Below are 13,710 nucleotides of genomic sequence, written 5' to 3'. Positions count from 1 at the left end.
AATGTATCCTGCCACTCTTTTCCGCAATTTTTTTGTAGTCAGCAGTGAGATCGCTTGCTGAGATTCTCATCACAGCCTCCAAATTAGTGTGTCTCAAAGATCATATAAGAGCCTAAAGTGGTTCTTGGTTTTCTTCAAGCAAGAAAAGCTGTGCTCACAAATATGTGTAGACCAAAATATACAGAACATTTTCCCGGTAAATTTCTTCATACATGGAAATTTTGTTGCAGGAAAAGATTTGCAAAGGTCAACTACGTCACAGGGTGAGATGTGTCTTTCACGACGTGATGCGAATGCTTGTCAATAAGGAAATTGAAAATGCCTTTATAGACGCTCCCATCAGCCGCTGGGAAGAGTGTCAACTTTCTTTGTACGATTAGTATCTACACTTTGCTGTATGCACGGGTAATGCCGTAGCCATCCTAATGGAAATCCTCGAGCGCTCGCAGGAAGGAAAGCTCTGTTCAAAGCGGATTTTTTACTCTTGGCGGGCTACACAAAAAATCCATGGAGTGTCGCATGTGGCCCGCAGACTGCTATCTGCCCAATCCTGTGCTAGGCGATTCGCCAAAAAAGTAAAGTCTAATCGACCACAAACACTACACACAGCAAATTCTCAGTATGATTACAAAAATCGAATACACAGTATGTATCAAATGTGTGTCCTGTCTTTGCATTCGCAAAAGGCTGAAACGAATATCTCAAATAGTAACACTCAATGAGAGATCCAGATTATCTTTTCTGCAAAACGAATACTCAGCGAGAAAGATATGTAACTACCAAGCAATGTAATGAATCTGCGCAACACTTACTTATCATCTGGGCTTCGAAGTTAAAAGAGTAAGTCACGACACTTACCTGCAAAACAACAAAACAATTGTCCATTAAAATCAACATACACAGAAATTAGCAAAAGAAAAAAAACAGTAAATTGTTACAAATCTTATTACAAACAAAATAGTTTCCAGCATATGTACTGCGTCTGTCGGAGCATTGATTATTACGCGGGACTCGCATTTGAAAGGGCCGGGATTAAAATTCTCTTCCAACAATCCTAATCTAGGTTTTAGATTGTTTAAATTAAATCAGGGAAGGCAAACGCCGCAATAACCTCCTTGAAGGAAACGAAATAGCCGATTTTCTTTGCCATCCTTCACGAACTCTGCTTGTGTTCCATCTGTTATAACCGAACCGTCGATGAGACGTTGAGGGTCAAGGTACCTTGCTATTCTTCCTCTCACTGAATCACCCATTATACTGTGAGCAAAGCGTATAGCAGCGTGATGTCAGAACTTTGGAATGTGTACGACGATTCCATGGCGATAAATATGGTATATTGTCGAGGTTTTATCCCAATGCCTTCCATCCAATCGGTGAATACTGTCCAAGAACGCAGCTTTGTTAAGCTACCAAACTTGTGAGAGGGCTTTTGTTTTAATTTTTTCACCGACCTCCGATCAGTCGCGAAATGGAAACTAAAGTCAAAATCAAAAATGTTTTGTTTCCAACGTATAGGTACAGCTTCCAGCTACTTCTCTACACAGACGGGTCTCCGACGTAGGCATTTGGCGCAGCGTGCTACAACTCGCCAACATCCTCGTCGTACAAAGCAAGTAGCTGTGCTTTCCGCCAATATTCTTCGCTGGTCTACATTCTGTTATTTGTGCCAAAATGCTGTCCTCGTAGCCAGCAGTTCACGTGAGCGAATATATGAAAATCAGGGAGGCAAGTTCAGGTAGTACGCTGAATGATCGAACACTTTCCATCGAAAACGCTGCAGAAGCGGAGTCGTTGCCTCTGCAGTGGGCGGCGGAGCATTGTTATGAAGAAGTGAGCGTATGACAGTTACGGTATGTGGGCTGCATGAAATCAGGCAGAACCCCTCAGCAGGCACTTCACATTTGGCGACAGACGGTTGTTGTAAGTACTTTTACATGATCACTGCACACTCAGAAATGAAAAGCGTCATTTGAAGTAATCGACGGACGTCTGGAGACTTCGCGCAACACATTTGTGCAAAGCATCTAATTTTCACTGTAGGGTTAATGTAACTTCGCGATCCATCGGAGCTTTGGAAAGAAAAGCCCTCGAACATGCGTATTAAATGAGCCGTTTCGACAAGAAAAAGAGGTGATACCTCACCAACAGCAGAGTCTTTTAGATTCATTCTCGAGCAAGCAGGAACGTCGAGCACAGTTAGTACTTCGATGGGTGACTGCCTGGGAACAATGGTGCCATTTGAAGACTTGCAACATGCCGTTGAGCCATACGATGATCATCAGTTCATTGCTATGGAGTCTGACTGCTGCCCCCCTCCCCCTCCACAAACGTTCTCCCATAACGCAAGACCAAGGTTCCTGAGAAACAAAAAAGATGTTAGTGTATCGTCTAATTTCATGAGTAACTGCAAGAGAATAAAATACAAGGCACTATCGAAGGACTTACGCGGCACTGAAGTTTGGCACGAATGTGAATGTCTCCCAATTTAATTGAGAAACAGGAGCTTTATTTTGAGGATTACAATGTAATTATTGTTAAGTCTTCGAGTAGGGTTATCTTTCGAAAACAAGTAGCGTGCAGCAGCACAGGTGTAAATGGACAAGTTTAAACCTTCATTAGTACAAAAGCTGATCGAGATGTGAACAGTGATGATAAATGCAGAGGTAACCATATCCCGAGAAATTTTTACTGTTTATCTCGTTCTGTAACACGTTGCTTCATACTCCGATGAGAGGAGCCCTCCCTGATGCCTGTGACTGGGTGCAGTATATGATGAGGGAGAAGCAAATTTAGTCCTGGTCTACCCTATATTTTTGCTGAGGAGACGAGTGTGGTAAATATTTTAAAAAATTATGAAGCATCTGCACTCCAGCCTAAGTCTAAGCCTGGATACTTTAGTGTGTTGCACAATGGCGGATTCATCTCTGTTACTACAGCGATCAGCCAGCCCATTGTCTGGTACGCTAATTCTTTCCACAGCTTTGTCCTTTGTAACTGGACGTTTTAAATCTGCGAACTACGTGATTTCTGTGCGCATGTGGGAATGTTTTGGGAAGTTTTTGAAATTTTTCATTATACTTCGTTTCATTATACCGTGTGTTATCCACACTCTTTTCATAAAATTTAAGCACGGGCGCTGAGGACCTTGTGCGCCCACACAAACGTATTGAGTGTCAATTTAGATCTATCACGGTCGTCCGTCGATCTTATGGTACTCAGTAGCCAGGTTAGGGCCTCTTCGCTGACGGTATGCCGTCCGTAACGATCCGCATTAACTGATTTTGCGTTACAAACGCACGCACGCAGGCACGCCACAATTACACTCAGGAGCCAAAGAAACCAGCACACCCGTATAATATCGTTTAATGCCCCGCGAGCACATAGAAGTGTCGCAATACGCATGGACTCGACTAAAGTCTGAAGTAGTGGTGGATGGAATTGACAACATTAATCCTGCAGGGCTGTCCATATATCCGTAAGAGTACGACAGGGTGGAGATCTCTTCTAAACAGCACGCTGCAAGGCATCCCAGATATGCGCAATGATCTTCATGTCTGGAGAGTTTGGGGGCCAGCGGCAGTCTTTAAACTCAGAAGAGTGTTCCTGGAGTCACTATCAATTCAGGACGTGGGGGATGTCGCATTGTCCCGCTGGAGTTGTCCAAGTCCGTCGGAATGAACAATGGATATGAATGGATGCAGGTGATCTGACAGGATGCTTACGTACGTGTGACCTGTCAGTCGTATCTAGACGTATCAGGGGTCCCGTATCACTCCAACTGGCACATCATTACAGTCTCCACCAGCTTAAACAGTCCCCTGCTGACACACAGGATCCATGGGGTTGTCTATACCGGTACACGTCCACCCGCTCGATACAATCTGGAACCAGTCTCGTCCGACCAGGCATCATGGTGTCAGTCAATATTCTAACGTCGACGTTGACGGGCCCAGACGAGGCGTAAAGCTGTGTCGTGCAGTCATCGACGGTACACGAGTGGGTCTTCGGCTCCGAAAGTCCATATCGATGTTGTTTCGTTGAATGGCTCGTATGCTGACACTGGGTAATTGCCCAGCATTGAAGTCTGCAGCAACTTGCAGAAGGGTTGCACTTTTGTCCCGCTGAGCGGTTCACTTCACTCTTCGTCGATCCCGTTCTTGCAGGATGTTTCTCCGACCACAACAATGTCGGAGGTTTGATGTTTTATCGGATTTTTGATATTCAAGGTACACTCGTGAAGTGGTCGTAAGGAGGAATTTACACTCCATCGCTACCTCGGAGATGCGGTGTCCCATCGCTCGTGCGCCGACTGTAACACCACGTTCAAACTCAAATCTCGATAACCTGCAATTGTAGCAGCAGTACCGATCTAGCAACTGCACCTGACACTTGTCTTATAGGGACGTTGCCGACCGCAGAGCAGTATTCTGACTGTTCACGCCTCTATTTGAATACGGATGCCTACATCAATTTCTTTGGCGCTTCAGTGTAGATTGTGGCTTGCCTTGTACCACACCGGTCTGCATATCAAGTAGACTCTTGTGTTTTTGAACGGTGTGTTGTTTTTAGGTGGCGTGGACGGGAACCACGTCAGCTTCGGCCTTAACAGTTTTAAAAACTGCCAGTTAACTAAAACTGAATGGGCGGTTTAAAATATTGAGCAGTAATTTCATAAGCCTGTCTACAACCGCTTCCAAGAAACTAACCTATTTCATGTAACATTAACACAGGATTCAATTAAATTCTGAGCTCTGTCTGTGTTAGTTCAGAAATAAAATATTACGACAGGCAATTTGCTACTAACATAGTACTTAAGCCGTTTAATGAACGCAGGCAGATAAGGGCGGTCTGTGAAAGTCGCATGAGAACGTTTGTTCTGCCGCAACTTGTAGTGCCGCAGGCTTCTCCGAATACCGTAGTAGCAGGCGACAAATGCAAACTCGTAATGACAAGCCGAAGAACAGCCGCTGTCGCCCGATACATGCATTTCAACCTGCCGTATAAGGATCTCATTGCCAGCGCGGATACGAGATGGGCTGCGCGCGGCAGCAAGAACAGTTAAGGCGAACGTCAGGACATCAGATATGAACAGCCCCCTCGCGCCCAGTGACTGAAATACGAGGAGGAGTTAATGTAAAGAAAAGGCAGCGGTGCGGCGTGATAACGGGACAAGTGCGCCTGTCGGCTGCGCGCAAATTACAGACCACATCTCCCTAACGGGAAGGCGGGCGTATACGGCCGGCATAACTCGTCTCCGTGTCATTCGCGGGTCGTTAATATCGCGCGTCCTTCGCCGGTTCAGCGACCTCTCAAACCGGCGACACTCCGCCGAACGAGCTCCGGGAAGGGGCATGAGTGCCAGCTTATTTTGAATTATCGTTAACGAAAACATGCAGCAGACTGACAGGCTGTTGCTTCCAAACGGAGAAGGTCTCTCAGGTCGGACAGACTTGACTACTCTCCGTAGATGAATTACTCGGTACTGTCTCATCCGGATGGGTTTTATTTCTTCTTGGCATTGCCACATAGCGAACTACTCTAGACGCCTTCTACTGCATGGCCACGAGAATATACGATTCTAAAGATGTGATGATGAACTTACGAACGCAAGATTTTTTGCACAGTGTAGATACTTCTGTTTACTTCTTTCCGTGTGTAATTTAGAACTGATACGTCGACTAAACAGTAAATTCTCTGCGATGATTCTGAAACACGGAATATCAAAAGTTCACTCTATTGTTATCTCACATATGATCCATTCCCTGGAAAGTGAAACTTCTGTGAAGTATGTAATACTTCCTGTTCCTTTGTTTACTGACAGATCAACGCAGTTCGTATTATCAGACCACCGCTGTATATTGTCCATATTCACGTCTGTTTACTTTTATGTTAATACTTCAATTCTAATTGCGTAAATGATAAGTCCGTAATCACGGAATGACTCATATGGAAAAAAATATCAAATGAGAAATAATTTCCCTGGGATGATCTCAAAATATTCTCCATATAGCATTGGTAATAATTATTATTGTCATTGACTTGGAGAAGATATCTGGCATCTATCCACAGAGATTTATTGTTACACGGGTTGTGTACAAAAAAGAATGGATACAAAATTGTTTCTGAAATGTTCCACTCCTGAATAACGCTACAAGTGACGGCTGCTACGGACATTCCCGAGGTTTTAACGACAAAGATTTAGTTCCACATAAGGCGAAAAGACACTTCTGATGCTGAGCAGGCTAGTGAAATACCTTGTCATAAATATTTTACCGCCAACTTGCGATAGAGACCCACAATCGTATTTAACAGATACTTCCTGTAAGAACAGTTCTCTGTTGCCATATCTGACTGTCTCCTATACATTTCATAGAATTAACGTATTAAAGTAAGTATTCTTTTGAATCAATTTGTATATTTCGCAATTATTCTTACCTTTGAAGGAATACGTATTACTTCAACGACACAGAGGCAAGAAAAAGGTGCTAAAGAAAATGAAAAATCATCCAACTATTTTCACAGATAGTGCCACCTTCGCTTTCAGAGGTGTACATGCGAATAATTTATGTAAAAGAGACAGCTGTGTATTCCTTAAAATTTAGCATACGAGCAGGAACTCTAAATTACTACTCGTCTCGTGTGTAAGATATAGCACATAGAGCAAAAGCGAAAGCTCCTGCGGCGGTTCAGCATCTTAACAGAACAGATCATATACGTGCACTGGACGTTGACAGCCGTTTGTACGTCACTCCCCTTTACCTCGACGTTTTATACCCGCTCGAGTAGCCGCGCGTGTTATCGTTAACGCGAAGGCTTTTGGGACGGGCGTGGGAAGGGGAGTTTGGGAGTGTGTGTGTGTGTGTGTGTGTGTGTGTGTGTGTGTGTGTGTATGTGTGTGTGTGAGGGGGGGGGGGCGTGTATGCCAGCCACGATAGATTCCGTCAGGGGGGATTAACGCCGAGGGGTCTGCGTACCAGCCAGCCTGTGGTTTTTAGGCGGCTTCGCACGTCAGACTAGCTGAATACTGGGCTGGTTCCCATGTTCCGCCTCAGATATGCGCAATGCAAACATGTAGAACACTTTCAGATAGAATTTAGTCTGTATGACGACTGGGGACACTGCTTCTGTTTTGTCTAATACTGCTGCTCCCTGTGTTCGTTTAAAAGTCCCTATTCCACAATCTAATAACTGCACTTTTTTCAGCTAGTCATATAGCTATGTAAGTGTGTAGTAAAAGAAACAACAATGTTAAACAGTTTTAAAATGTTTGATGTAACTAACACAAATTTTAATGCTTTTATTATTCCATGAATGTATTTGTGGCTCCAAACTACTTGCCTACAGGGTGATGGAAATGTCAAGGTTCGTCAAACACTAGTAAAGCACTTATTCACATTTTCATTATATTTTCTTTTATTTCCCACCCAACCACGACAAATAATGAAATATATGCATCGGTTTTCTGTATACTGCTGAAGAGTTTCCTTTAGGGTGTACACAAATTTCACTGTCTTCAATTAAGTTCGTAAAACATTCCAAATGCATTTCCAATACGAATTACATTTTCCAAGACGAGAAAGCCATACTTAGTCTGTGGCCCGAATATGCACCAACAACCCCTCGTCTATACAAAGACTGTATCACACAAGCTCGTGTCAAAGACTAATTTTTGGCACATATGACAAACGATATATTGCATTACAGCATGAATCTAGTTTCTTCTAGTGCCAGCAATTGATCAAATTAACTTCTGTACATAGTTAGTTACACACATGAGTGAGCAGCTATAAGGATAATATGCTTCTTGAAGTTAGTAATATTTAAAAAAAATATAAATCTTTATTATTGCACATAATTCTGACACAGAGTTTCGTAATAATTATTGTGTATGCCATATTTCCAGAATAACAAACATTTCTCTTTCTTATGATTTTTCGTACGGAAAATTTAATCTCCTTTCAACAAAACTGTATGTTCTTCATTTAATAGATAATAAAATGTTACTAGAAATTTCGTAACCAAAATATTGTGAAGTGCGAAATTCATGCCATTTATGGACAAATAAAATAGAATTAATATGATAACTGACTTCTTTTAAACTCAAAAATAAAAATCTTTATTAAAGAAAATCTTCGAAAAGTATGAAATGTAAATAAATATTTCCATACAATAAAACGATCCCACATGGTTGGCATAACCTGTGTCTGATGGAATCGCAAATTTCGTCATATAGGCTTCAGTATCGCTAATTACTGTGTATCAAAGAGCCCCATAATTCTGGTACTTTATACTTGGGGACTGATGACCCTAGCTGTCTTCTTAAACATTTACTCAGGATCAGCATCCGATTTCTGTACTTAAATGTGACATACCTAGTCTTATTTGGGCCTTTTGTGTTTTATTTTTATTTTTTTAAAGTATTGCGAAGATTCCAATATTACAATATTTTCCCAAGCAGGAGCTTTTAGAGTTGCCAAAATGTAGAGTGAGTCTGTTCCCAGAGCCAGACAGACTGAGCCGTATATATGCCCTGGCAATATAGTGCTTACAAGCAGGTCTGTTGTGAGAGTAGCAACTGGCTACTTGGAAGGATTTAATGCACGCAGACATGGCCCGGAGAATGGGTGTAACACTCATGCTTTCGTTATTTAAGTTCCTTTGGCTGTAAGGATGGCTATGTGCTTCCTGTATGATGACATCCCTTCAAATTTTAGTCATAATGTGACATCCTCTAAATCTAACATTTCCTAGAAGGTGGATCGGCAGAACTGATTGCGTTTTTCTTGGCCTCCAAGGTCCCTGGACCTTACGCCTATAGGTTTTTGCCTGTTGCGATGATTAAAAGGTGAAGACTACAAAGGAAAAGTAAACAGGGAACGACTCTATCGTTCAGGCAGCGACCAGTGCTGTCCACATGAAAGACCGCCAAGACGGCCTCAGACGAGCTACACGTGGCTTTGGGAAGGAAACTGGAAAGTGCACTGCGGGCGTGGAGGGGCCCCATCTTTATTAAAGTGCCCTGAAGTCTGATGTAGAATTTGTGATAGTAAAGCTTGGACTTAAACATTTGACTTCGCTGAACACCTCTCGTGAGTATTTGTTCGGTTACATTCTAATTTCTCTATCTTTTTAAGCATTAAGTACTGGATACGTTGGATGAAATGTTTCATTCCACATTTGCTATCCTTCTTGACGAACTGTGTAGGTAAATTTTTTTATCATGCACATCCTGTAGACTTTTTGTTGAGAGGACGAACAACATTATTTCTATGATAATCGTTGGCTTTCAAGTGATTAAACTTTGTCGCTATCAGTCCCTTTATCTTCAAAATGCTCAACAATGGTGAGGATTGTCAGGGCTTTATCGAGGTGTATCATCTATTGCTGATCTAATATTAGGTTAAAATACGTGTGTGTAAGATGAAGATGGAATGATCAAACGAACAAGTTACTATAGACACAAGCAGTAGACTTAATGCACGTAATTTCGGCTAGACTTTTGCTTTACTTCATCTATTTGTATTTCCCCACTTAGGCACTTATTCATATCCTTTCGTGCGCACTACGTTAGCTCCTCCAGTCTTCCCAGACGTTGTTTCCATTCTCGTCCCTAAGACCATTTAAGTCATCTTCAAGTATTCTCTCTCTCTCTCTCTCTCTCACTCTCTCTCTCTCTCTCTCTCTCTCTCTCTCTCTCTCTCTCTCTCTCTCTCTCTCTCTCTCTCAAGTATGCTTACTCCAATATTTTTTTCGACCACATCCTCACTACATTACCTAAGCTACAGTTCTTCTACAAGGTAACATTTCATGAACTAAGTCACTAGTTCAACAAACATTTGCATTACCAGAAATTAATTTCTTAAACTGATGACGATTCAGCGGGAGAAAGAGCCTATCTGCGAGGAATTTCATATGGAGTAACTTTATTACGTTTACTCAGAATGCGAGCGTCTGCATCCGCTGCCGTTGTCAGCATGAGTGTACGTGACCGCGTCGTTCTGAAGCAAACTAATGCGGAAAAGTTTGAAACTAATCTCGAGGAAGGAAAATACAAATGTTCAGACTGCCATTATAACAGGAAATAAAACAATTAAACTGAGAAAAATGAACTTTTATCTTCACATCATTTGCGCCCACAACTTCGCAGCTACCGAGGAACTCTGTGAAGCATTTTGGGAACAGCAGACACTGAATCACGTTGCTTGCTCGTTTTTATATTCATAGTATGTGCCAATATTAAAGCTGCATTTCTTCACATTGTTCTTCGATATCCCCATTCCGGATCGTAATTGTTTAGCGAGTTCCATACCAACCAGCTTTCACTGTGTCCAGCGGCTAGCTGCCCGGCTGCTGTCGAGAATCTGCGGAGATGAGGCGTTTTCTACCACAGTTCCAGCTTCGCCTTGTCTGAAGCATCTCAAATGATTTTAAGTTATTTTTGGACGTCAGCCGTTGAAAGGAGAAGGGAGTGTCCACGCAACGGTTGGGCGCCGTTCTGCTCCACTTCAAGTCCCTCCACACAGGCAGCCGGTTATCTGCCTACAGAGTGTGGCGCCGCAGAGTTCATCTGAGTAGGTTTGAAGCAACCTGTAATCGGCTTACGCGTTTCATCCATCTGTCTGACAAGATAATCGGTACCAGACTGAAGAAGTATATTCAGCAGCAGAATAATTAATGCCAGCGTCTATGCGCGGATTGTTGAACTGTGTGAGTCCTATTTTGACTTCCAGTTGACAAAACAAATTTTTTCTTGAGGAGATTTTCCATGAAGTTTGCACATTAGCTTCTCCAGCATGCGATACCAAGGGTCCGACAGACAATATTCTGCTGCACATCCACATCGCTCTACTATCTCGTTCGCCTCGAATATCGCTGGAAGGTGACGAAGAAATTGCAGACAGACGTTCGGCGCACGGGGAGAAAGCTAGAAACGAGCCACCAACGGAGCAGCTCCACTTCACAAGAGTGCGCTATTAGTGCAGCCGTAGTACCACACGGTACGTCATTACCTGCGAGTCAGAGGAGACAGGCTCTGGCGCGCACAGCTGGGCGAGAGCGCGTTCGGCGCGGCACGACACTGGACTGCCGAGTACGGCGAGGAGCTCGTTATAAAGACGTCGCGTCCCACGAGGAGACAGCTTCAAGGCAAGGTTACGTGCCGTGTTCAGTTTCCGCGAAACGAGCGGAAACAACGACCAGAACGACCAACCTCGAGGGCGCTTCTCTTGCTACTTCGAACAGCCACGCCACCGCCGGTAATTACGCGGAGAGACCATTCGAAACGGTCACAGAGCGCTCTGCCCACATTTTCTGGGAGTAGGAGAAATCCCGCTGCCGAGGACAGTGTCCGCAACTGCTTTCTTGTAACTACATAAGGTGACCCGCCCGAGTAAGAGTAACAATTACTGGAGTGTCCAATTCGAAACGCGCTTGTGCCCACGCTGAATACAGTTTGCTTCGTACTGCGATACCGTTCTTCAGGGACAGCGATTCAAGTGGCATGAATGATTATATCCTCTGCGCAGGATAGTTAGTCCAAGACAAACACTTCCCCCATTACGCAGTATAAAACACGGATGTATCCAGTCGCTAATTATGCAGTCAAAAGTAGGAACGTTAGACAAAGCTTTAAAAAAAGGGAATTTTAAGATTGTACATGAACCAAATTTTACTTCAATATTAAGGTATGTTAAATTAACGAATTATTGACAGTTCATCGACAGTTACATAAAAATCATTAAAAATGAAACAAACACTGACGTTTGTTAGATTTTTACTTGCAAACGAGAAAAAAGAATGTCTCTATTTGCCTCACGTCTGGGATCTGTTAAAATACTTTATATCGATACGACAATGTATTCCATTTTTAAAAATAGTATGCGCTTTAAAGTACCTCTTGGACTACGGTTAAATACATTACAACATAAGTCATCCGTGACTGCCCTATTATTGGTTTTTGCTAATAATTTATAGTTGGAATTTAAAGCAGTACAACGCAAGCATGCGCAGTATTTTTGCTTCATTAGAGCTAAATAGATATCCGGTATTGTGACTACTGCCTGTATTTCAGGATCGACACGCCTCAATGCATATAGAATTTCGGAAGACAGAGTAACAAACTACGTGTCAATTACTATTAACTTGTAAACTGGATATCACTGAAAGAACTATCTAAGTGATGTTAGAAATTACGATACTCAACGGGATGTTTTTTTTCTTAGGAATCAAACAAAGAAACTTAAGATGCTATCTGAGTCAACATCAAATACGACAAAGACACACAAGATTAAAACAAGCCAAGGCCTTCTCTAAAGGGTCGTGTAGTCCAGTATGAATGTACGGCGTTTAGTCGGCTATGCAGCATTCTGGGCGGGCGGGAAAGCATATTAAAAGCGACGACGCATCTTATGTACCTTACATTGGTTCGTTTTGATGGGAGCTGGACCTCTGACCTAAAAATGTGTAAAGAAGCAATACACTGATTAAGAAACAGAGAAGGGAAAGATGTATGTAATAGCTGGTTACCGTCCAAAGACAACTTAATTTTCGAATTAAAGAGATGAAAAATAGTCTGAAGTAGGCCCGTCTTAGAATGAGTATCATATTCCGAGACATTCTCAAGATATTTAACTTTGATTTCTGTATTTCAGTTTCCGTATACTTCGTCCCTTCGGCTTATTTGCTGCTACACTACATTACACGGAACATCAATTGCCACGTGTATGAAAGATGATCACTTGAGAACGGCTCGACCGATTTGACTGATTTTTTTGTATGTTCGTAGTTGTCAGGACAAGGTAATTTTTGGTAAATTTTTATGGTATTTTTGTACGAAAATACCAATGAAAGGAATGTGACGGCCGGTTTGACACTTCTGCTGTCACATGTTTTCACAAGAATAACGAATTCCGCATTGAATATTGATCTTTTACGAAAATAATAGAATTGACAGCTAGATTTCAGTGTTATCGGTGGTGATCATATCTTTGATGTGTTGCAGAAATTGAATTGATGGCAGTTGGTGGTAGTTTGGTGCATTGAAAACATTCAATTGATTTTAGTTGGTGGTTTATTTCCTTGGAAAAAGAGTCACCAGTGCGGCGTCGAAATATTGGTCGGCGTACGCGCAACGCATGCCAACCACATGACCGTCTAGTAAACGAGACTGACGAAGAGCGTAGACGGCGTTTGGAGGCAAATCGAATAAAAATTTCTGAAGCGCCACCCATTATGACTCCGGAACAACGGATACACTCGCGCTCGACACATTCAGTTGGAGCTTACGCACAAAATGATTTGTAACGACGACAAACCAGACGACAAACGTGACTATTCGAACTGAACGTTTGGCGTTCAGATACGATCCAGCATCCGAATACAGGAAAGTTGTGTTTATGGCTAACTTTATAATCCTCTCTATTCTTAGATTAAAAGCGTGCGAAATACTGTCATTAAAGCTACTATCCTCACAAATCCAGGAGTTGGGAAGGCCTCTCTAATATCCCATGTACTAATTATTACAACTGATTTATCCATTCATTTTGATTTATATTTCCAATCAAGGTCCCATTTGCATTAGCAGTAAATAAGGTCAGAGGGGGGGGGGGGGGGCAGACGGACAGAAAAGGGAGGAGGAAATTGATATTAAGGAGCGGAAGGAGCAGATGGATAGAGTGTGGAGTAAGAGATCTACAGGTAGCAGGGACAAGA

The sequence above is a fragment of the Schistocerca cancellata genome, chromosome 9 (assembly GCF_023864275.1).
Source record: "Schistocerca cancellata isolate TAMUIC-IGC-003103 chromosome 9, iqSchCanc2.1, whole genome shotgun sequence".
NCBI classification, from domain to species: domain Eukaryota; kingdom Metazoa; phylum Arthropoda; class Insecta; order Orthoptera; family Acrididae; genus Schistocerca; species Schistocerca cancellata.
Note: the sequence above shows the minus strand (reverse complement) of the source record.